At 30.3% G+C, this 25,000-nt stretch overlaps 1 protein-coding gene across 2 annotated transcripts in view; it reads left to right on the forward strand.

The window, feature by feature from the left end:
• LOC118447750 (zinc finger protein rotund) overlaps positions 1–25,000 on the forward strand; it is a 193,458-nt gene that overhangs the window by 13,605 nt on the left and 154,853 nt on the right. The gene's annotated exons all lie outside the window — the stretch shown is intronic.

Here is a 25,000-nt window from a genome sequence, read left to right on the forward strand (position 1 = left end):
AAGGGAAAGATCGGGGCCCTTCGTTCACCGCGAAGTCGTTAAGATTATAGATAAGAACGCTGAGATTTAGCAGATCCGATAGCGGCTGATAAGCGAGCATGCAGTGCACTTGTAAACGGAGATACGATACCGTTCTCTTCTTATCTTCTTTCCTTCTGTTTCTTCTCCCTTTTCTTGTTTTTCTTTTTCTCTTTCTTTTTATTTTTTTTCTTCTTCTTTTTTGTTTTTTTTTTGTTTTTTTTTTTTCCCTTGTTTTTCCTTTATCTTTGGATATCGTTATGTTTAGTTCGTTACCGAACAGGGACACGAACGATTCCGTATAACTCTTTTATTTTTTTCGATATTTCGAAAAGAAAAATGAACTAGCTTTGCGATTGTATAGAGAGAGAGGCAAAGAGAGTCAGAGAGAGAGAGAGAGAGAGAGAGAGAGAGAGAGAGAGAGAGAGAGAGAGAGAGAAAAGGAGAGACAGAAACAAAGATGGATGATTTTGGCTGGAGGAATGTTTAATTTTCCAAAAGAAATGATTACGTTAAATGAAAAATTAGAAGAGAGAAAGAGAGAATAGAATAGAATATTTAATTATTTATTTATTTATCTCAAAAAAAAAAAAAATATTTATATATATATATATATATAAATAGTGATATTGGTAAAATTAGTAATATTATTATTTATAAAAATAAAATTAATAATACGTTATAAAAAGTAATATAAAGGAACAAAAATAGGAGATATAAAAAGGAGAAAAAATTCTTAAACAACGGCCTTCGTGATATATCTAAATAGTATATAAATAAGATAATTAATATAGAGAATGAAGAGTCTTAGGATTTGTTAAAGGGTGCGTTTCTTAACGAATTATCGCGCGAACAATTCAAAATAGGTGTTGCAGCCAATTGTAAAAAGCAAAGAATGAGAAAAATAAGTTGTACTGCGTTACGACGTTACGCCTCGATGGAGGCTCACAGTAAAAGGACTTTTAATTAATTATCCTCTATACAGTGGTTATTATCGAGCTATCCAGAGTCTTAGAACCGAGCACTACCACTACCAATTGCTTGATCGTAAACGGGACAGAGTTATTTATTTACATTATAAGGAATCTGATCGAATTTTTACTCTTGTACTTGCCGCGGATCGGCCAACCCACCTACTCTTTTTTTGTCCTCCTCCTTGTGTTCTTTTTCTTTATATTTTTCCCTCCTTTTTCTTTCTTTTTTTTTTCTTTTTCTATTTTTTTTTTTCTATATAAGTTTTTTCGTTCTCGTTTTTTCCAATTCTTTTCTTTTTTTTTTCTTTTCTGATTTTTTTCTTCTCCGTTTTTTCTTCATTCGCCAACGGAATACCAGGAGCACCGTAAAATAGCTCATTCAAGGATGAAGGAATCTCTCGTTGGAGGTATAATTACGGAGCACGCTCGAACACGTATATAATTTCTCTCGATCGTAACTTTTCTTGGATCGTAACTACTGCGCCTTTTTGAAAATTTTTACAACGATTCTCCTACTGGCCGCGACTACCGCCACCGCCATCGCCGCCGTCGCTTATTCGATTAGCATTGCCAAAGAATTCTTTCGATCCATCGGACATCGGATTTTTTTTTTTTTTAACATTTCCCAACGATTGTCTGTGTAAAATTGTCGAATAAAAAAATAATTCCTAAAATTAATAAATAAATAAATAAATAAATAAAAATAAATGTCTAAAAATAAATAAACGTTCGAGGATTAAATTGATATCTCGCTGGGAAATTAATAAAGATCCACGATACACACATAATTTCGTTTTGATATTTCGATAAGAAATAAAGGATCGATAATTTTCATGATCGTTCGAATTTAAAAAAGAAATTAATCGATTATATAGAAAAATAATGTGGATTCGATAAGCCGGGAAAAATTTCAAAAGTTTGAATACGTGTACCATCGAAGCTCTCACTTCGGCGGGCAATGTCAAAACGGTTCGGAGTTTCACCGCTACGTGGCGCTACTCGGTGCTACTCTCGTCGCGCCAATGGGAAAACACTGCGCGCAATCTCCCTCTCTCTCTTCCTCTCTTTCTCTCTTTCTCTCTCTATCGCTCTCGTTCCTGATACTTCGATTTTTATACCGAAGCTGCCTTCGTCGCGTCGCCGCCACGCTTTTTGCGCTCGGATAATGAAAGATTTATGAAAGAACGCGTCGGCGTTATCGCGAAAATCGATCTCTCGATATTCATTCGAAGAAATTCGAGTATACCAACCCTCGCTAGAGCTACATACATACACACACGTACACACACACACACATACATACTCTGATATATTTCTCCTCGTGGGCGAAACTATTTCTCGCGTTTTTTTTTCTTCCTTTCTTTTTTTTCTTTCCATTTTTTTCCGTTTTTTTTATTTTTTTTTATTTTTTTTCTCTTTTTTTTTACATTGCTAGATCTTCGATTTACATGGCAAAAGAATATTAAGGTCGACGACGTGTACGCACACACACACACACACATACACACACAACTCGTACACGCGCACGCGACGCTTCGCACACGCACGCGACAATACAAAAACACATGATGACAATACACGAATACTTATGTATATATATATATATGTAGAGAAGGTACTTAAGTGTTGTATACGAGATCACACGGCTCACGGAAAGCGATCGTTCGGCGACCTTCTTGGCACGCCAGTAGTTCATCCACGCTTACCTTTTTGTTTTCGTTTTTTCTGTCTTTTTTGTTTTTCTTTCTCTCTTTTTTTTCTTTCTTTTTTTTTCTCTCTTTTTTTTTTTTCTTTTTTTCTTAATTTCATTTCTTCCCTTCTCCCTCGTTTTTTTCTCTCCATTCTCAAAGGCTACTCTCGTGAGTTCCTTCTTTTTTTGCTCCATTTTTTTCCCCCGTTTATTTCTTCCTTTTTCGTTTATTTTTTTCTTTCCTTTTTTTCTTTTTTTTTTTTTTCTTTCTTTCTTTCTTTTTTTCTTCGCGCAAAGCGACGGCTTATAACACACCTTGACGACCCGGCGTGCTACAAAACGTCGATGTTATAATTTTAGAGATAAAGTACAACGAGAGATTGACGAGACTTCACGTAGGGAAGAATGGTGGGGAAGGGATCCAAGGGATGGGGATGGTGATCATTGATCGAAAAAAATCAACAGGAGTATCTATAGATCAATTGAAAGGGATGTATTAGAATTGAAAAAAAAATGGTGAGAAATAATTGCTCATGTGCAAACCGAGTCGAAACGAGTTACAAAAAAAAAACATTCTTCTTCAATCTCTTCTCTCTCTTTCTCTCTCTCTCTCTCTTTCTCTCGTTCTCTTCTCTTATTTGCATAGAGCTCTTACTACTTACTAGTCGGGAGATAAAAAGAAATGAAAAAAATGAGCAAAAAAAATGGAAAAAAAAGGAAGGAACGCTCGCTCGAACGTTTAGACTTGGACGTTTAGGAGGTACAACAAAAGACACGATTAATAATCCGCGATATCCTTGAGCACGGCAGGTGGCGAAAGGTCGAGTTAAGAGCAAACCAGTTTTCCATTATGTTCGTACAAGGTCTACGATCGGTTTCTCGACGAAAGAGAGTCTCTCTCTCTCTCTCCCTCTCTCTCTCTCTCTCTCTCTCTCTTTCTCTCTCTCTCTCATTCTCTCTTTTACAAGAAACGACGTTGTTCATCTTCCACTTAATGGATGACCTAACTATTTATTTGGAATTTTGTGAATTTTTGTAATCTTTATTTTTGGCCAATCTCTCTTCTTCCTACTTTACTCGAAATTCTTTCAAGTCGTTTCAATAAGCTGGAAAATGTCTATTAAAATTGTTTTAGAGAAGGAAAAAAGGAAAATAATGACAAAGGACAAATATTTTCGAGGCAGAAAAAAAGATTCCGACTTTTTTCTTTTTTTCTCTCTTTTTTTTTTTTTTTTTTTTTTTTTTTTTTGAGTACTACATACCTATGTAAACGCACGAGTTCTCTTATATATTATACATATGTGTGTAGGTATGCTTACGCGATAATTATTGACATTAATAAGCATAACCATGATAATGGACTGAGTCATATATTTTTTGTATCGAGATATTTGTGCCTTCGTTATGCGGGTGTAATAAAAAAAATGATTTTGTCATTACGTAAGAAAATATTTTTTTTCAATATAATTACAGTTATAATGTAAATCTTTCAATGTAAAATTCAATGCATTTTTACGAGTAATCATGTGAAAATATATATTTCTTTCCTTTTTTGTTTTCTCTCTTTTTTTTTTTTTTTTGTTTTTTTTTATGTATTTCATACGACTCGGACTATTTTTGACTGATTTATAAATGGACATCTTATAAATGATTTATAATCAATCTTTGCAAACAATATTTCAGTTTTATCAGATAAAGGAAATTATCGAGCAACGATATTTACTTGAGACTTCGTTGTTATAATCATGTTAACTTAATTTAGAATAATCGTCTTCTTCTCATTTTAATATTTTCATTTTGTGATATTTTTGAGAGTAAGAAAATATTCATGGAAAATTGGCGGATTATACGATGACAGATCCTATCCTATCCTATCCTTATATTTATCCTTCATTAAGGAGATTTTATTTATGTTCGGATACCATAATGTGGAAATTTTTTCAAACAAACAAACAAACAAACAAACAAACAAACAAACAATAAAAGAAAAAAAAAAGGAAGAACGAAGTATACTGAAAAGTGACATATAATCCGCTATAAAGATAAACGAAAAACAGAATTGCATATGTATGCCGATTAATTTGATAAACTCATTGAACGAGATACATTTCTCGATTTTTTTTCTTCTACCTCCCCCTCCCTCTCCCCCTAGAGTTCTTCTAGATTATTCAAAAAATATAAACAATTGCAATACATGAAATAAATCGGACAAACGATTTCATTTCTTCATTGTTTTTTTTTTTTTTCTTTTCTTTTTACTTAGTCCACCGTTAATAATTATTCGCACATACCTACTAACTGTATTATCCATAAGAAATAATAATAGAAAAAATGTATTTGTTTGTATAATATATGTATATATATATATGTATATGTGTACGTATGTATTTATATGTAACAGTGAGATCCTTCATGGAGGTTCGGCATTGCTTGGCAGGACTTGGTTATATAGAACCGAGATGATTCTGCTGGTGCCGGCGCTGCGTCCCGGGAGTTACGACTCCATTAAGAGGAGCTCCGCTGATTTTTTCGAGTTCATTTCGGGTCGCATAAAACGAGCTGTTTAAAATGCAAGGGCGTAACCCGTGGTTCAGGTAGTGAGCATCAGCTTCATTACCCACTTTTGCGCGTTAAGGGGTAGAGGAACAAACGAAACTAAACTGCTCTGCTCTCCTTTCCTCTCCTCTCCTCTCCTCTCTCCTCTCCTCTCCTCTCCTCTCCTCTCCTCTCCTCTCTCCTCTCCTCTTCTCTTCTCTTCTCTTCTCTTCTCTTCTCTTCATCTCTCTTCACCGTTCCTCTCTTACTCTTAGAGATTTCTTTATTTTGTTTCTTTTTTTCTTTTTGTATTTTTTTTTCTCTCCTTTGTTAGTTCCTTTTTTCTTTCTTTATTTATTTTTTATTTTTCTTTTTTTTTCTTCTTTTTTTTTTTTTCTTTTTGACTCTAGCTCGTCCAGTCGGTCATTCGGTCATTTCAACGTATAGGGTTCGTTTTCTTCTTCTTTTTTTTTCATACTTTTATTAATGCGAGAGGCCTAGTATATTTAACTACATTTTTGTTTTTCTAATTAACGATCTTAGATAGACGGTAGGATCGTCTAACGAAGTGAATCGAACGTAAAGAAGTTGAGTAAAGAAATCTATGATGAAAGTATATATATCAAATAATTGTATATCGAAGTATTTCATTAGATAATAAATAAGAAAATACGAGGATAGATGGAGATAATTATAAAGTATAATAATATGTCATACATATATATATATATATATATATATATATATATATATGTATATTTTTTTTTAAATAATAAATACAATAAATAAAATCACATAATAATATAAGTATAAATCAAATTTCAATTATACGATGAATGTGCATCGATATAAAAATATTATAACAACGGCGTTTATCTTAGAGGTTGTAAAAAAAAAAAAAAAAAAGAAAAGAAAAGAAAAGAAAAAAAAAAGAAAAAGAATAGAAAGGTAGAAGAAAACAAAAGGAGAGAAGAAAGAAAACGAAAAAAAAAAGAAAAAAAAAAAAGAAAAAATAAAAACAAAAAAGGGATATCAATTCGATCTTAATGTATGTTAGCATGCATCTTATCTATTTGAGAATCTTCACATCTTTAGTTAGATAAATAGATAGATAGATGAAATAAGAAGGAGCCTTGTATATTTGCAGGACATCCGCGCCACTGGTCATCGAGACAGTTATGACTCTGCCCCTTCTCGGACTCGTCAGTTGTTTTGCGAGCTTCTCTTTGCTTTTGTTATACTCCGCGTCTTTTATAGCGGACACACATTGGTGGTGCTGGTGATGTTGGTATGATGGTAGTAGCGCGGTCTATCCTTTGCTCCTGTTTCCACCTCGGCCCATCGTTCCATCCTTGTCTGTATTCTCTCTCTCTCTCTCTCTCTCTCTCTCTTTCTTTCTCTTTCTTTCTCTGTCTCATCGTTCGGTAGTCGTCGTGTGTCTCGTTCTGCTCTCTTTTTAGCGACTTCTTCATCCTTTTGCCGGCGCGCCGAAGCATCGTCGGAGAGTGAGCAAGAGAGAGAGAGAGAGAGAGAGAGAGAGAGAGAGAGAGAGAGAGAGAGAGAAAGAGAGAAAGAAAGAAAAAAGAGGAAGAGAGAGAAAGAGATAGATAGATAGATAGATACATGCAAAGAAAGAGAGAAAGAGAGAGAGAGATAGAGTGAGAGGATGAGAAGGATAGAAACGAAGGAGGAGGTTTCTCTCGCTTGAAAGGAGCCGACGCTGCGTACGGTAGCCAGCCAGACTGTACCCAATTATTCCACCGTGCTATACTAATGCAATGGACCCCCTCGACCATCTTCCCCTACTTTCGTCTCTATCTCGTCTCCCTTTCTCTCTTTCTCTCTCTCTTTCTCTCTTTCTTTTTCTCTTCTTTATTTCTTTCTCTCTTCTTCTTCTGTTCCTTCTGAGTTCTTCTTCTTCGTCTTTATACGACCTCACCTCCGACCGATCCGTCCTTTTGTTTCTACTTATTCCTCTCTCTCTCTCTCTCTCTCTCTCTTTCTTTCTCTCTCTCTCTCTCTCTCTCTCTTTCTTTCTCTCTCTCTCTCTCTCTCTCTCTTTCTTTCTCTCTCTCTCTCTCTCTCTCTCTCTTTCTTTCTCTCTCTCTCTCTCTCTCTCTCTCTCTTTCTCTCTCTCTCTCTCTCCCTCTCTCTCTCTCTCTTTTTCTCTTTCTGTTTATCTCTCTCTTGTACTCGTAAGTGTTATTTCTGAAAATAATTCGACATTTTCCTTTTAATATCAATAGATCGAGTTTTGTGTTATGTACGTATGTTTTGTTGTATGTATACGTAGATAGGTACATGTATGTATATATGTGCGTATGAAATGTAAGTATATATATATATATATATGTATATATGTATGTGTGTGTGTGTGTGTGTGTATGTATGTATGTATATGTTAGTATATGTATGTATTTTTTTGTATGAATAATGTATAACTATCTCACCTTTAACGAATAATATATAACTATCTTAACTAGTTTATAATTAGTGATCTAAAGCCTGTTTAAAATCATAACGCATAGGTTATATATCATATTTTCTTTTTTTTTTTTTTTTTTAATATTCCTTTCCTTTTTTCTTTTTTTCTTCCCTTCTTGTCCTTTTTTTCTTTTCAGTTTTATTATTTCATTTTGTCGACACGAACTTGATCGTCACTTCCTGTTTGAAGTTTTTCATGTATTTTTCTTTTGTTTTTGTTTTTTTTCTGTCTTTCTTTTTTTCTCTGTTCTTTTTTTTTTTTTTTTTTAAGTAAGCGTTACACTCGGAATAATTTAATCGCTATAGTACATTAATAATCATAATGCAACTTTTACATTATATGATTTGTTTGTCAACACGATGAAAATTATTGAGTTACGAAGGGTTAATATACAAAGTGGTTATCTGTATTTATATTTTGTTTTACTCTTTTTATTTTTACATGTAATGTAAATAACGAATGAATTCAAGATATGATTTGTATTCTTGTTTGTATTTAATTTTCTTTCTTTCTTTCTCTCTCTCTCTCTCTCTCTCAGTCTCTCTGTCTCTTGTCATAAGAATTATTTCTAAAATAGTTGGATGATATATTTTCCTTGCAATATCAATGATCAAGTTCTGTGCGATTAATGTATTTTTATTCTTTTTTCTCTCTTTTTCTTTTTTTTTTTTTCGTTTACAAGAGAGCGTTGTATAAATATCTTCGAGTTAATCGTCATGTAGGAACGTTTATTTTATTACTCTTTTTATTTTTATCTTCGAATGAGATTATCTATGATAGATCTTTGAATGAATGAGTTGAAGATTATGACTTTCGTTTCTATGTTTTTTTTTTGTCTTTTTCTTTCTCTTTCTTTCTCTTTCTTTCTATCTTTATCTCTCTCTCTCTTTCTCTCTCTCTCTCTCTCTCTCTCTCTCTCTGTCTCTCTATTTCTTTCTATCTTTATCTCTCTCTCTCTCTCTCTCTCTCTGTCTCTCTCTCTCTCTCTCTCTCTCTTTCTCTTCCTTGTCACGAGCGTCGTTTCAGAAATGATTTTCCTTTTATTTCTATCCATGACAAATTGATTGATGCTAATAATTAATGTCTAGATTACTTGGAGGGAATATTAATGAATTGTATGTAAAAAAAAATCATGGTACACTTAATTCTGTTTTTACACGAAAGGCAGAGATGTTTTCGAAGAATGCGCATAAAACAAAGAGAGAGAGAGAGAGAGAGAGAGAGAGAGAGAGAGAGAGAGAGAGAGAGAGAGAGAGAGAGAGAGAAGGAAGTTTCTGTACAAAAAAATATAGTCTCTATTTGTTTATGAAAATGAAGGAATTATTTCGGATCTACATAAACAGGTGGAATGATACAATGAGTTTTACGAAAAATCATGTTAACATTTTTCTTATTATTTTTTTTACACGTTCGTTCATTTTTTATTTATCGTGAAGATAAATTATCATTCGAAAAGAAAAATTAATTAGTAGTGTGTTCCTAATATTCGTAAAGACGAAAATTAGAAGCAAAATAACTTAAGTTACGCGCGCAAAAAGATATTTTGTTCGTTGTCAATTTTTTTTAAGACGATAATTGTATATTTATAATAACTTATATAATTCTTTCGCATAAATCCTAATTTTAATTGGAATGAAAAACATCAACAACATGGTGATAAATAATGCGTAACTTAGGAAGTTTATTAGCTGCAGTACGAAAAAAAATTTTTTTTTTTCCTTAGAATTTCAATCGAAATATCGCGTTTATTCGAAAACAAATCGCGTGAGAAGGGTAATGAAAATGTTTTCTTCTTCTTCTTCTTCTTCTTCTTTCTTTTTTATTCCCTATTTCTCTAATTCTCGTCGAATCATAAACGCGTGAAAAAAAAGTTCGTGACCGCATTGAACCAGAATTGGATGTAATTGAAAAAGGAAATCGTTCGTAGGAACGATCGATAAGACGATCAAAGTCTCAAATTGCTTATCATTACGATTCGTAAAATCAAAAATGCGGATGAATCTTCTAACTTTTTTTTTGTCTGTTTTTGCCTAAATAAAGATAAAAACGATGGCCTATATCAACATATTTTTGATGATGGAATATAGTAATCTTAAAAATGAAAAGGTGTCAATCATTGAAAATAGATTTCTTTCATTGAAAATAGATTCTTAATAAAACAATAATTATTCATTATAATATCACAAATGTATTATTAGTATCGTCGTTATCATTAGTATCAATAATCAATAATCGTATACATAATACAATTAATATTTATCGTAAATTTGTCACGTCGAAATTGTTTTTGTTTTGTTTCTTCCTCTTTTTTTTTTTTTTAATTATTATTTTTCCTTTTTTCTCTTTTTTTCTTTTATTTTCGAAAAGAATAAAAAAACTCGTATTGTATCATTTTAATAAAAAGAAAATTCAAACTCGCAAGAATTCGCGTCGTTGAGAGAGTCGCATGTGTGTATATATATATATATATATATATATATATATGTATATATATACACGATTGAATCTTTACCGTTAACGGTAGACGATTCCTAAATAAAAAGAGACACCCGATATCCGTTCAGTAGAAGGCCGTTAATCGTTAAGATCAATAATTGCTGGCATACGGAAAGGAATGTGAGAAATAAAATGTTTTTTCTACGTCAGTTGGAAATGGACTGTGATTTACTGAGAGGGGGAGAGAGAGGGCAGACAGTTATCGAGAGGGCATTGCTTAAAAAAAAAAGAAAAAAAAATATATATATATATATATACGAATTATCACATTGAACGTATCAATAATACAATTTTGAAAATTTTTTCATTTTTTCATGAAGAGTGTTCAAAAAGATCAGAAAAAGAAATTTTTCCTCTTTTTAATTCTTCATAATACAATCTTGTTCAGTGTTTATAAAATATATATAAATCTATGACTACATATATAATATATATTTATATATATTTATATGAAAGTTATAGTATATTACTTATACTAGTATAATCATAATTATAATATTATGTATAATATATGTATATAATTTTATATAACACTTATATACATTAATTTCTTAATTTCCAATTATTTTTATATTATTACTTGTGGTATAAATAATATTATAATTCAATAGTAAAATATAGAACAAGTCCCTTTTTTAAATTAATATAATGCATATGTATATATATATATATATATATATATATATATATATATATGTAATTATATCAAGTGTATAAGTTATATTTAAGAAAGAAGTTATAAAAGTAAAAAAAAAGAACTAGATACGAACAAACGATTAATTTTTAACTGATCGAAACGAATGAATTAAAACTTACGAAATACATTAAGTAAATTCAAAGTTACACTACGTAATAGATTAATTGAAGAATTCTTATCTCAGACGTCATATCTCCTTTTTTTTTCCTTTCCATTTTTCTATTTCTTTCGTTCGACATCCACTAAAAAAAAAAAGAAAAAAAAAGAAAAAAAAAAGAAAAAAAAAAGAAAAAAAAAGCGAAAAGAACAAAATGATTATCAAAGTCATTATTAATTATCAAACAATATTTCCCAGTATTATCGATAAGAGATATCACGATTATTCAGGTTTATATTGACAGGACCTTGTCGAATAGATATGATCGTAACTTATATTCGGATAGATTCGGACAGGTTCGGATAGGACCTTCGTATAGGGTTCTGGACAGGCATTGTCTTCGAGAGGATATCTCATCGTCACGCTCGACTTCGGTTTTACCGTACTAAGCGACGGAGTCATCGCGACCCTATTCTCTCCGCGGGAGTATGGCATTAAGGATCGTATTAATCAAGAACCGTCGCGTCGCGTCGGTGTGATTCCTTCGAGCCAGGAGCATCGGCTCCTAGAGCTCTTGCCTTCTCGAGGCCAACGATCGTAGCCTTCTGTGGCAAACTGTGGGTTTGGGAGGAGGGAGGGAGTGTGGGGTGTGGGGAGGGATGGTCGGGAATGAGAGAGAATTCAACGGATTCGAGACGGAAGCTGGGACGTCAAAAGAGATAGAGATAGAGAGAGATAGATAGATAGAGAGAGATAGATAGGTAGAGAGAGATAGATAGATAGAGAGAGATAGATAGATAGAGAAAGAGAAAGAGAAAGAGAAAGAGAGAGAGAGGGAGGGAGAGAGAAATATATATCGTACGGTTATATCGTATAAACCTGTCTCTCTTTTTCTTCTTCGTTTATCTTTTTCTTATGTGTATCTATGTGTGTGTGTATGAGCAGAGAGAGAGAGAGAGAGAGAGAGAGAGAGAGAGAGAGAGAGAGAGAAAAGAAACAAAAGATGCGAATTCTGGTTGTCCGCCTTTTCGTGGGCGTAGAAGAGGATGAGGGGGTTGGTGGATTCTCCGGCTGCCTATGACGTCGAGAAATGACTCTCTCTCTCTCTCTCTCTCTCTCTTTTTCTCTCTTTCTCTGTCTTTCTCCCTACTTTCCTCCCGCCTCCAAAGAAAGAAAAGAAGAAAGAAAGAAAGAAAAAAAATAGAAAAACTCATAGCCAGACTATCCGGCACCGCAATGTACATGGACGGACGAACGCGTTATCGCGGAAACGGAGATTCCCGTTTCTTCCGAAACGACATTGAAACTTGTTAGCCGTCTCTAGAAGTCATAGTAATACATCGTTTAAGCAACTTTAGTTCCTATCCTCCTTTTTGAACATACCTAAGTACATATATATGTATATATACATATCTATGCAATATATGTATGTGTATACGAGTTGGTCTGTATTTTTCGAATTTAGAACGAAGTAATATATTTATTTACATTAGATATGCGTATATACCACGTACGTATAATATTTCTTTAGATAAAATGTAAAATGTATTAATTATAATTAATATATGATGTATATATATATGTATATATATATATATGTATATATATATATGTATATATATAGATAATGTATATTACTACTATTATTAATATTATATTAATTATAATGATATATTCTGGAATAATAATATAATAAATAATAATATAGAATATGATGTATGAAGTAAAATAGAAAGAGATAGAATACGGATTATAAAAAAAAGAAAAGAAAAGGAAAAGAAAAAAGAATCAATTCACGTAGACAGATACAAGACATAAAGTTTAACTAGATAAACCACAAAAATCTCGAAAGTAAAACTGAAGTATGTAGATCGAGAGTAGATACTATGGTAAACAACAACAATAACGACAACGACGACGACGACGACGACAGGAAGAAAAAAGAAAGAAAATAAAAGAAAATAAAAGGACAAAAAGAAAAAAGAGAAAGAAAAAAAAAAGAAACGAAAGAAAAAAAAATCGACGAAGAAGGGGGAGTAAAGTGGGGAATGGGGGGGGCCGGTAGTGATGGTGGTGGTGATGGTGATGGTGATGGTGATGGTGGTGATGGTGGTGATGGTGGTGGTGACGGTAGTAAAGGATATGAGAAAGTCGAGGGAAATGCGAGACTTCCGAGGTATAGCTATATACTATGGTATACACCTCCGGACGACGGCTCTTTCGTCGAACTCGATTACCAAGCAAAAAAGAGAAGCGAAGCACGAGAAATTGGTTTCGGCTACCGTGGGACGTCGTCGCCGCACCGCACCGCACCGCACCGCACCGCACCACGTTGCTCCGCATCGTACCGTGCTGCACCGTTCTGAGAGAAGCGCATCGACGAACAGGCCGCGCGCGCGCGCCTCAGAGAAAACGAGAAAAACGAGAGAAAAAGAGATAGATAGATAGATAGATAGATAGATAGATAGAGAGAGAGAGAAAGAGAGAGAGAGAGAGAAAGAGAGATAGTGAAAGAATGAGTGAGTTAGTGAACGAGAGAGAGAGACAAAGAGAGTGAAAGAATGAGTGAGTGAGTGAAAGAGAGAGAGAGAGAGAGACTACTAGGCCTCCGTAACGCTCGTTTTATTGCATACGCTTCGTGTCGAAGTCGATTATAATAGTGCCGTGGCCCCTAAATGGCCTCGTGTTGAACAGCCCTCAAGTATTTCCAATATCCTGCAGAGGAGATTCATCTTCCTTACCTTTTTCTTCTACTCCTTTATCTATCTATCTTTCTCTCTTTCTCTCTCTCCCTCTCTCTCTCTCTCTCTCTCTATCTTTCTTTTTCTCTCTTTCTCTCTCGCTCTTTCTTTCTCTGTTCATCTGTCCCTCACGCACGCATGCAGTTACGCGCGGTCTCTCTTTGTCTCTACAATCTCGATTTACCGCTCTTCTTCTTCTTCTTGTTCTTCTTCTCCTTTTTCTTCTCCTTCTTCTTCTTCTTCCTCTTCTTTTCATCTCCTCCTCCTCCTCCTCCTTCTTCTCCTTCTCCTCTTTCTCTTCTATCTCTGCTTCCTCACAGTCGGCTCTTTCCAGAGTTCATTCATGCCTCCTGGTGGCGAGGACCTCATTACCTTCGGTGAATGGATCTCTCTCGTCCTTCTTCTTTTCCCTTCGATGCCTAAAGTATCTTTGAATCTTTTCAAACGCTATAATTTCGGTAATCATTTTCATTCTCAAGATTGTTGTTATCTTTATTTAGGTATATTGGTCTTGTCTGTCATATAAATTATTTCGTTCTTTTCTTCATTTATTTATCTCGTTATTATCTATGCCGTAATCTATGTATTAGTACCTTTTTTTCTTATTTTATTTTGGAGAGAAATTAGCAAAAGAAATTAACTGGATTATATATATATATATATATATATATATATATATATATATATATATATGAAATCAACTGGATTGTATTAGATTGATTTGTAAGATAATTTCTTTTCCTTTTTTACGTTGTTCCTATCTATAGCGTATTTATATAATTTTTTTCTTTTTCTTTCTTTTTTTTTTCTTTTTTTCATAATTTTCTTTTCAACAAGAAAAAGATAATTCATTGGATTATATACATGTGCGTTGATTGATAAATAAAGTAATTTTTTTTTTGTTCATTCTTCTTATCTATCACGTAACCACGTAACTCTTTTTATAATTGTTTTTATCCATGAGAAAAAGAAATCCGTTGGATAGTGTCGAGTTGATTTATATGTAAAAATGAAAAGAAAAAAAGAAAAGAAAGAAAACAAAAATTTACTTTTCGTTTTTCATCTTGTTAACCGTGCAATTTTGTTCTTTCTTTCTTTTTTTTTTTTTTTTTTTTTTTTTTTATTTCGACACATGGGAAAATAAATTAGCTGATTAATATGAATCAATAAATTAGGTATTACTATTGCAATAGTAACAAAAAGAAAGTTAATAATATAATTTCATAGTAATAAATAATATTATGATAATAATTATTATTTATGATAAATTAATATTGAATTCTCTTTAATTCACAATAGTCATTTCTTTCAACAATGACTATTGGTAATAATAAAACAATACTTATTACCATTCCAGTATCGTATTTCAATATAATGTTTTATATTATTTCTTATTCTTTTTTGTATTCTAATATGAAAAAATAAGCATAATTCTCTCGTTAATTAAGATGTAGAACGAGAATCTCATTTATCGAACATACTCTTATCGATAATTTTATTACTTTAAAAGATAAAATCGAATTACAAAAAAAAGAAAAGTTATATTATCTTGACAGTAGTAGAAGGAGAATTAAATCGATTATATTGATTAAATACTAATGGAATAAATATTATATAAATACAATTATTTATGTATGAAATAAAAAAGTATATAAATTTTTGTCAAACAATTTTTTTTTTTTTTTTTTTAACAATAAAACAGAATCTATTTATGAATCAATTTAATATTCTCAGTTACGTATTATTCTAATATAGTATTCGAATATGATATTCTGTACTATCTTTTTTTTCTGTCATGTTCTAATACGATACCATCCATAAATTTCCCTTTTTTCCACTCTAACACGAAAAGAAGTTAATAATTTCGCTAATTAATACCACGAACGTGAATTGCATTTATCGAACATATTATTCTTATAGATTTTCTTGTGGATATTCTCACGATAGTTTTTTTCTTAATTTTAATTATTTTGTAAGAGATAAAAAGAAGATTAAGTTAAAAAAGAGATTATATTATTTTGTAAGAGTTAAAAGGTGATATATAATAAATCAACTTAATATTTGTTATAAAATTAAATAATGAAATAAATATTATAGAAATATTATATTAAAAATTTTTTATCTTCCTATATGTGATACGATTTGTAAATACTATCCTTTCTTTTTTCTTTTTTTTTTCTTTTTTTTTTTTTCAATATCTTAATACGAAAAAAGAAAAACAAGAATGAAAACTACGAGATATGAACGTTAATTAATACACACGATAATATCGTTAATTAATATCTAAAACGTGAATCTCATTTATCGAATGTATTTTTATTGATACTCTTGTGGGTGTTCTCACGATAGTTTTCCTTCGAAGAACGACGACGACGATGTATATTCGGGTCGGAGGGCCTTGCAATTTCATCCAGTTGTATTTTTCTTCCCGTGAGCGCGAAAGGTTAATCGACCCCCGGGCTTTATCCGGCTCGATCTGCACACCTGGAGGCCTCGGCTTCTCTAATGTCTACCTGTTCGCTTTTCGGGAGCCAATCATCGTGTTCGCCACAGGCGCGTGCACCGATCTCTCTTTCTCTCTTTTATTTTTTTTGTCTTCATCCTCTTTTTTCATCTTCTTCTTCTTCTTAGTCTTCTTAGTTTTCTCCTTCTTTTTTTTTCCTCTCTTCCTCCTCCTCCTCCTTCTTCTCTTCCTCCTCCTCCTTCCTCTTTACTCCTCTTTACTCTTCGTCCTCTTTCTCTCTTCTTCTTCTTTACTCTTTACTTCCTCTTCCTTTAGCCAACGGCTTCGTTATTATTGTCATTGCCTTTTCACGCCTCTCATTCGTCTCTGACGGATGACTTAATCTCAATTGTAAAAGCTTGCAGGTGACTTTTATTGCCACATTTCGGCAACCCATTGGATTTTATGCTACGTCGTGTACGGAATGTCATGAATTTTTTTTTCTTTTTTTTTTCTTTTTTTTTTTCTTTTTTTTTTTACTTTTTTTTTTCTTCATAACATCGAAGATCCATATGTCGAGAAGATCGCAACATTAATCTTTTTCTTTATATAATTTATTTATTTTTCATTCGAACGTTCGATTCTAATTAAATATTTAATATTGACTCGACATATAATTTCAATGTAAGTAGATACTCGTATATTTTTTTTAATATAAAACGATATGATATAGTTGTAATTAATTTTATAGTTCATTGACAATAAGTTTTTCATAGTTGCCTCTTATTCGTCTTTGACGGATGAGTTAATTTCAATTGTAAAAGCTTGCAGGTAATTTTTATTGTCACATTTTGGCAATCCTTTGGGTTTTACGTTACGTCGTGTACGAAATGCCATAAATTCTTTTTTTTTTTTTTTTTTTCCTAAAATTGAAAATCTATATGTCGAAGAGATCGTAATACGAATTCTTTCCTTTATCTAATTTATTTATGTTGCATTTGTTCGGTTATAATCAAATGTCTGATGTTGTTTTTTCGTGTAATTTCAAAGATAATTAATTCGATATTTTGTATCTCTCATGCGGAATGATACGTCATGATTGTAATTAATTTCGTAATGCGTTAAAAATAGATTCCGATAGCCCGTAATATTAGATGCGTAATTAGATGATTTACAAAAGTATAATTTTACGTTATATTCGATCGTATGAATATTTTCAATGAAAAAAAAGGATATTAACAATGATTAATTAATTTTTATATTAATCAGAACGATATGGTGTTTGGAATTAATTTCTTAATTCATTGATCGAAAATTTCAATGGCTCGTAATTAAATACGAATTAATTTGCTCGATACTTTTTATTTGATCGATGGTTATTTTCAATGAAAAAAAAGAAAGAGAAAGAAAAAAAGTAAAAAAAAAAAGGAAAGAGAGAGAGAGAGAGAAAGGGATAAAAAAGCTATCAATAATAAATTAATATTTATACCCATAATCATAATAATTAAATTTTTTTCCTTCTATAATATTCTTTCTATTATCATTTCGATAGCTCGCTCGTTAGATAATCAGATAGGACAAAAAAATTATTTTTCTAAACCCTGTTTATTTTATATAATCAATATATTACACGAAAACAGTTCGGCAAGTTTCTCATAATTGGTATCGCCAAAGGAAAAAAAAATAAAAAAACGTAAAATATTCCTGCGACTAACTGTTCGCAAAGACGATAATTAGTTGCGTAACGCGATGTCTAAGAAAAAAGATAAACAAATACCGAAACTAAAGTCTCGTTAATTCTCTTAGGTCGTTCATTATGCGTTCATACGTATGTACGTTGACAAGTAAATAGATATAACGAATAGAATAATCGAACATTTATCGGAGATTTTTTTGACAGTCAACGAACTGTACTAAGGGTTATATTATCGTTTTTGCTTTTTTATCGTCAATGAACTCTGACCTTTGCGCTCGGCCCTTGAAGGAAACCGTTGCTTATCTTTTATTTCAGAAGATTAATATTGGAAACGCAGTGTTGACGAACTAGCGCAACAATTTATATTTAGTATATATCAGAGAGAAAGAGAGAGAGAGAGAGAGAGAGAGAGAGAGAAGGAGGGGAGGAGAGAGAAACAGAAAGAAAGAGAAAGAGAGAGAGAGAAAGAGAGAGAGAGAGAGAGAATTATCGATTACATCGAGAAAAAAACAAGAAAGAAAAAAAAAAGAATTGGATAAGCAAGTACCTATAACAAATTTGTTGTTTAAATCGTAATTAATAAAAATTTTTTTTGTTTAATAACAGATAGAGATACTTCGACATTATAATCTAATTGGTTGTATAATGTTTTATCACATATCTATTTCTTTTTAATCTTGCCACGAACGTACGTTGCCTGTAATAAGATTTTGCATAGAGGCGTAACGAATTACGTAAATGTATGCGATAGATGGACGTAAATACGAGAAGATCGTAATTATTGTGGTTATCTAAGTAAAAACGGCAAGAGAAGGTCGCGGTATGTACGACGTATGTATCTCCACTATCTTCTCTGCTTACTATGTGAATGATGATATTTTAAGGAACCGTAGAAACTTTCCGTCATGCAAAGTTAATCATTCCGAAGCTCGAAGATCGAGGACAATCGTCATTATAAGATTGTCTATATCGAAAATTCGGTCACTTTTGCCCCGGTCATCTTTTTCTCATACCATTTCTCCGTCCTTTTGTGTCTATTTAAAACTATATATATATATATATATATATATATATATATATATATATATATATATCTTCTTTTATTAACTTTTTTTTCTTTCTTCTTTCTTTCTCTTTTTCTTCTGTTCTTTTTTTTCTTTTTTTTTTCTTTTTTTTTCTTTTTTTTTTTTTTTGATTTTTATAACGATAACATTATAATATTTTGTCTTTACGATTGCATTACTTTCATCTTTGCATTGTTTGTACTTTATTTTTATTACTTTTTTTCTTTATTCTTTTTATGTTCTTCTAAGTGTCTCCATCTCTTTCCAATGCTCTTTATTTATTGGTCACATCTCTCTCTCTCTCTCTCTCTCTCTCTCTCTCTCTGTCTCTTTCTCTCTCTTTTTGTCTATCTAATAACATATTAATAATATATTTATCTTTTTTTTTCATTTTTTTCTTTATTTTTTATTTTTACGTCTTATTTAATATTACAATATTTTATTAACGTTACATCATTATAACTGCTTATATATTTTATCTTTTTTTTTTTAATATATATATATTTTTTTTTTCGTAATTTCTTTTTATCTCCATTTAATAATACTTTCGTATCAATCAACTCTCCCTCCTTTTCTCTTTCTCTCTCTCTCTCTCTCTCTCTCTCTCTCTCTCTCTCTCTCTTTATGTCGATCTAATATTACATTTATTTCTTACACTTTATTTAATATCATAATAATTTAATCTCGTCAGTACCATTACTATAGATATACATGTGTATTTCATATTACATTTTTACTTTTCTTTTTATATTTCCTTGTAAATTTGTTTTTGCTTCACCTTCCATTAACAAGGGGATGAGCAGGGAGGGATTCGATTAAGTTAAAAAGAAAAAAAGAAAAAAAGGAAAAAAAAATTTCCATTAAAATGTATTATTTTTCTTATTTATACGAATTAATAGAAATATACTTAATCATTTTTATGGTTACTCTTAACATTTTTATTGGATTATTTTTGATTCAAGAGATATCAAGATGCGTGCGAGAATAATTAGACGTATGTGTTCACGCATCTATCTTGTCCGCGATGTATAATTAATTTATGCTAAATCACGTTGCTGCTCCATTATCGATCACGTAGCATTCTCCGCATTAAATACGACTAAGAGAACTCGACTCGTTTGAAGGAGCAACAGGTGACCGTCTTCGAAGGATAAATCAGTTATATCTACACGTGTATACTTATACATAGTTTATATGCAACTTATAATATATATATATATATATATATATATATATATATATATATATATGTATATTTCCAAGATATAACTATCTTGGACATTTAAAGATACGAAGACATTTAAATAATGTATCTACATTAGCTTAGAACATTCGATATTATAACAGTAATAATTCTAATAAAAATTGATTGAAAAATTTCATGATTGATGTGAAAAATATTATCATGAATTATTATGTTTTCAAATCAAATTAAAATATATAACGTACACGACAAGTTTAGTGTTTTAAAATGTCTTTCACTCTTTTACGAGACTTTCTAATATAATTTTTTTTTTGTTCTCTCATACTGCGAAACTATAAATTTAGCTTATAGAATGACACATGGCTAATTATATGGTTAAATAATCACGAAATAGAGTAATTGATTTTCAAGATGACTTGGGAACTTTACGTTCATTATTTATGTGAAAATTCGTATTAATGAATTAATTAATGAATAATTATTATTAATGAATTAAATCGTTTAAAATAAGAATTAACATATACGATCTACCGGGTGGAGTTAAAGTTTTTAAGTGAACCAAAAGTTTCCGGGTTATTTTGAAAATCAATTATTCGTTCACCTTTAGGCCTAATTTTTTTAGGGAACCTTTAAGCTAATTTTTTTCTTGTCTTTTCTTTTTTTTTTTTAACATCGAGAGAAACTATCAGTTTAGCTCGTAAAAATCACATAGCTAATCACAAACTCAAAAAGTTTCGAAAAAGAGTAATCGATTTTCAAAATGACATAGAAACTTTTGATACATATAAAAAATTTTAACTTATTTAGTATTTGAAAATTCGTATAAGTTTGAAACCTCAATGAACTTATCGATTAATGTATTAAATCGTTTGAAATAAAATTAAAATTAAAAATAAGAATTAAAACATATACGACATATTGGCCGGATTAAAAGTTCTTTATTATTTAAGCTACAAGTTTCTAGTTTATTTTAAATTACATTTTTGCGAAATATTTTAAGTTTATTTTTGTCGTTTCTGTTTTTTTTTTTTTTTTATGTTCATATTACGAAACTACAAGTTTAGTTTATAAAACTGCGTGACTATTTGCATGCTTAATTAGTTCCGGTAAAGTAGTTGATATTTACAAACACCTACGAATTTTTAACCCTTTAGTCTCCTAATCCGTATAAATTTGAAAGGCGGAAATTTGTATAAATTTGAAAGTAACAAGTTATTAATAATCGATAAAGTAACTTTTAATAAAATTAACATAATATAACAGTAATATATATATATATATAACAGTAATATATATATATATATATAACAGTAATATATATATATATATATATATAACAGTAATATATATATATATATATATATATAACAGTAATATATATATATATATATATATATATAACAGTAATATATATATATATATATATATATATAACAGTAATATATATATATATATATATATATATATATATATAACAGTAATATATATATATATAACAGTAATATATATATATATAACAGTAATATATATATATATAACAGTAATATATATATATATATAACAGTAATATATATATATATATATATAACAGTAATATATATATATATATATAACAGTAATATATATATATAACAGTAATATATATATATATATATATATATAACAGTAATATATATATATATATATATATATATAACAGTAATATATATATATATATATATATATATATATATATATATATATAATGCGTGCGTGTATATAGATATGTATATACGAATGTAAAGGAGGAAAATTACTTTCAATATAACGACTTAATAAAGAATTTATTGCCAAGGCCACCTCAGATATTATCTCATAGATATTCTAAAGATTGTATTATAAAGAATTTTGTTAATACGTTGTTATGACAATACGGTACTTGTATTTGAAAGTCCCGCCTTGTTTTCATAGGCGAACGTGCTCGAAACGAGCAGTAGTGATGTACGGAGTGGTCATCGCGTGAGCACTCTGGGCGGGTTTCAAACCCCAAGGCGAGCACTCCGAGGTCCAAGGACTCGGCCGTTACCGAGAAAATCTCTCACCGACACGCGCTCTCTCGCGAGATAATCGGGATCGGCTACAATGTTGCAAAGCAACTCGTACGTTCATTCGTTCGTTCGTTCGTACGTTCTTTTCGCGCGCAATCGAGCGAAACTTAGTCGTGCGTCGCTAATACGTCTTATGTGACAAGAAAATCACCGAAGGTTTTCTTTAAAAAAGTACCAAGTAACATTGTCGAGGAACACACCAATCGTTCCTTTCTACATTACTTATATAATAATTAAATCGTTATAATAGATAAATATTTTTATGCGTTGATAATTGATTGATAATTATTAATGATATGTGTCGTTAAGTTATAGTCCAGTTTACTTTTTTCTTTTCTTTTTATTTTTCTTTTTTTCTTTTTTCTTTTTCTTTTCTTTTTTTTTTCTTTCATTTTATTTTTATATTTTATATCTCGGATACAGTATCAATTAACGATTTATCATAGTTCGATGTAGTAGGTGATATAAATATATATACATATTGGATTATTAATTATTATTATGTTTTTTATTTATTATGTTTTGTTTTTTTATGGTTTTTATTTATTATGTCTTTTTTTTTTCTTTCTTTCTTTCTTTCTTCTTTTTCCGATATAGCAAATACTAATGATTTTAATATTAATTATGGATTGTGTCTAGTTACTTCTTGATTCATTTTTTTATTTTTTTTATTTAATCTTGGATATAGAATTAATAGATGATACACGATATTTTGTTATAACAAATGATATGCATTAGATTATTAATAATAAATTGTTTATTTTTATATGTAACAAATACTGACAATTAATTGATATTAATTATCAATTAGTTTAATATTTTTTTTCAATTGCATGTTACATCTTTGTCTTTTTCTTTTAATAATTAATATCCTAATTATATTTATCGTACACTTGCTTGATTATCTCAATTTAATATCATCTAAAGTCATATAAAATCATCGATCTCTTAGCAGATAGAGAGAAGGGGGTGTGAAAATGGTTAACAGTATTTGATTATAAATTTATAAAAATTCTCTCGAATTCATTCTATTAATAATATTAAATTACATTATTATAATTTTATTTACGTTTTATAATTATTCAAAGAAAGTTGAAACAATATTAACTTAAGAATGTTTCTGTTCTTTTCATACGAGGCAGGTGAGTGACTTTGCCCATTAAAATTCGAGATCGAGATCGAGATCGAGATCGAGATCTCGAGGACGATCGACGACGACGATTCCTGTGGCCATTGTTTCAACGTTACGGTAGTCTCTCTCTCTCTCTTTCCCACTCTCACTCACTTTCTCTCTTTCTTTCTCTCTCTCTTTCTTTCTCTTTCTTTCTCTCCTTAAATGGTATAGGGCTGCACCCATATGCACCACGCCCTCACCCTTTTTTGCACTTTAATTAGGGGTATGAAACGGAATTACGAGAACCACACCTCCGTTAGTCCCACCCCGAGCACCTCGATTTAATCTGTCCATGAGCGCTCAGAGATATACATTGATCCATTCGATTGTGTATAGTGTAGAGTGTACACTTATTGTGCAATAATTCTTTCCTTTTCTATCACTTATTTCCATATCTTTTATTCGTTCCAAGGACTTGCAAACATCTGCTATCTTTTTTCTTATATCAATCAAGTTGACAACATTATCATTATTCTTATAATAATAATAATAATAATAATAATAATAATAATATTAATTATATTAATTATATTAATAATATTAATTATTATTATTATTATTATTATTAGTAGTAGTAGTAGTAGTAGTAGTAGATCGATCAATAAGTAAGATTGACATGTGCAATGTTTTATATCTCAATAAATAACAATATAGCGCGAGTGCATATATAATATTAAATTGGTCAATAAATAATTTGTTGAAATTTGAAATATTTTTTATTCGAATAAACAAGGTTAATATTTTTTTTTTTTTTTTTATTAAATACATTGAATATTACTTATTGTCAAAGAATTAAAATTATTAAAATTATTATTATTATTATGATTATTATTATGATTAAAAATATAAAATAATATGAATATTTTGGGCCATTCATAACATGTGTTTTAAATGGATAGGCGCAAGAATTTCTTTACACAAATATTTTTTCTCGTTGCTTTTTATGTTAGATAAAAAACACAAATACGTTAAACAATGTTGATAATTTACATTGTATTTTAATAATGTAACACTTGTACGATGGAATAAATGTAGATAAGTTTGATATATGCCGTTGCTTGATCGACTTGTCGACGATGACTGACCCAACAATGCGCGTTGTCTCGGACTTTGTCACCTTCGTTAGAAAAACAACTTATTGACGCTCAATTTCGATGGATTCCATGGTTTTTTGATCATGCAATAACGGTCATTATTTAACATTATACGCGTACATACACATACACATATATTATTATTATTATTTATTTTAATTAGAAAATATTAAAAAAGTAAACAATTTTAGAAAAACACTTTGAAAGATAATGCGATACTCGATTTTAAAGAATCACATGATAGCGTCGATAAAAATATATGTATGATCGAAACATTATTTTTCATTGAAGATTACACTATTACATATTTATAATAATCAATCTAATAATATTTTGTGTACATATATTGTTGATTATTTAGGTGTAAAAAAATATTACAAATTTCCAGAAATTTTTTATTGATCAATTAATAATATTATGCTTTATTAATGTATTATTTAGATACAGAATAATACCAATTTCTATATTAATTATTGACTAATTCAGTATTAATAGATTTACATAA

Source organism: Vespa mandarinia, chromosome 1 (genome assembly GCF_050613455.1).
Source record: "Vespa mandarinia isolate Hongniang chromosome 1, ASM5061345v1, whole genome shotgun sequence".
In the NCBI taxonomy this organism is placed as follows: Eukaryota; Metazoa; Arthropoda; class Insecta; order Hymenoptera; family Vespidae; genus Vespa; species Vespa mandarinia.